We start from the raw sequence: 1,821 nt of genomic DNA on the forward strand, positions 1-1,821 counted from the left end.
TTAGATTCTATTTGCTAACCTAAAATAATGAAGTTCTGTGACTGTCAATGCTTCTGTTTAGACAGATGTTGAGATACATGTCATTATTAGAAGACTGACACATGATTCTGCAGATTTCAGCAGGAAAACAGACGACAGTTGAATTATCTATGGGCACCTTCAACCTGAAATAAACACCCTTAGCCAAGAGGTCTAAGGCATAAGAATGTTCTGCTTGTGCGATAATAGCCTACATGACTGTGTGCAGGGGTCAGATTTGATTGGATCCTTATCTAATATCTATGGTTAGCTTTGGTCTGCCATGAAGGATAAATCACAAAGATGTACAGTTAATACCAGTTATGTGTTTATTTTATGTTAGAGTTCCTCAATTTTAATAGGATTCATAATTATCTTAGACTGATAGATACGTATACTCATATACATTTTTTGTATAGCCTAAGAGACAAAGAAATAGTTTAAAATGTTAGTTTTATAGTCGTGAACATAAATAAATATAGAAAATGTACACAAAGCGCTGTATATTCCCTTTAAATACCTCTGGAGATAATTTTTCACAAAACAAACTTGTTTGCAGAGCAGAGGTTGTATATTCAAGGCTGCTCAAAAGTCTTCAGGCTTTCATTCAGCCAAGCTGGAGACGCATGGCAGCAAGACCAATATTTTATATGTATCATCAGTGGCGGTGTAGATGAAAGACCAAACCTCACGGATCATAAATATTTCTGTGCAAAAACAAGAAAGAAATGACAATCAATACTATCAATATTATTTCTAGGTGAATTGAAGCAAAATTATTCAAACAAGTTAAATAGTGGAATTCAATCAAATCATATATTTTTCTTATAATTCAATTATAATATTTAATTGAATCTACCAGGCACAATCTGTGAGAAACAACTTTCGGACTCTAATGAAATTGCATTGTGGTTCTATTACCTACATAGTAGGGTTGCACCCAAATTTCGGCAGCCGATACTGGTACTTTTGGCAAAATACCGAAAGTGACATCTTTCGGCTGAAATTGCAGTGCATCCATACTTTTTCTCCTCCCCACTGGACACTGCTCTGTGCCCCTCTGACACAGGGCAGCATCCAGCAGGAAGGAGAGAAACTGTCAGGAGCTGAGAGGGGCGTGGAGCGCTGTGAGCGTGTCACAGGAGGGTGAGCTCTCCTCCCGCACTGCCCCGCTCAGCCTCCTGCACAGATCAGGAGAGCGGTGTGTGGGCAGAGACAGCTGTCACTGGAGACAGAGCCGGGGGTGCGGGGGGAGGAGTCAGCTTTCACAGGAGACCACGCTCTCCTCCGCACACCCGCCGGCTCAGCTGTGACAGTGAGTCAGGATGGAGAGCGATACAAGCAGTCAGCGATCAGTGAACGCTGACTGTTTGTAATAACTGGACATAGTGTGAGTTACTAGGTACCAGTTATGAATAAAAAGGAAGTCACCTACATCACTTCCTGTTCATTTATAATTATGTACATAGCAACTCATACTATATCCACATGTATGAATGAACAGGAACACATAGTATAGAGGATTCCTGTTCATTTATAACAGGGGATGCAGAAAAAGAGATTGTGGACTCTGTCCTCAATCTCTTTTCCCATTTTAAAAGAGAAATATCAGGAATCTGTTTAGACCCCTGATATTTCACCGAAGCCCCCAGCAGTAAAGTTAAAAAATAAAATTATTTAATAAAAATAAATGAATAATAAATAAAAATAACACATACAAAACTAAAAAGTTTATATATATATATATATACACACACACACACACACACACGTGGTGAAACTCCAATAATTAGAATATCGTGC

At 38.8% G+C, this 1,821-nt stretch overlaps 1 protein-coding gene across 1 annotated transcript in view; it reads right to left on the minus strand.

Moving 5' to 3' along the window:
* Positions 1-720, minus strand: part of RASL10B (RAS like family 10 member B) — a 20,449-nt gene extending 19,729 nt beyond the window's left edge. The window contains exon 1 of the mRNA XM_018561460.1: positions 539-720. The gene's annotated coding sequence lies outside the window, so the exon portion shown is untranslated. The remainder of the gene's footprint in view (positions 1-538) is intronic.
* Between the last annotated feature and the right edge of the window lie 1,101 nt (positions 721-1,821).

This window comes from Nanorana parkeri, unplaced genomic scaffold, assembly GCF_000935625.1.
Source record: "Nanorana parkeri isolate BGI_ZX_2015 unplaced genomic scaffold, ASM93562v1 scaffold525, whole genome shotgun sequence".
Taxonomy (NCBI): Eukaryota; Metazoa; Chordata; class Amphibia; order Anura; family Dicroglossidae; genus Nanorana; species Nanorana parkeri.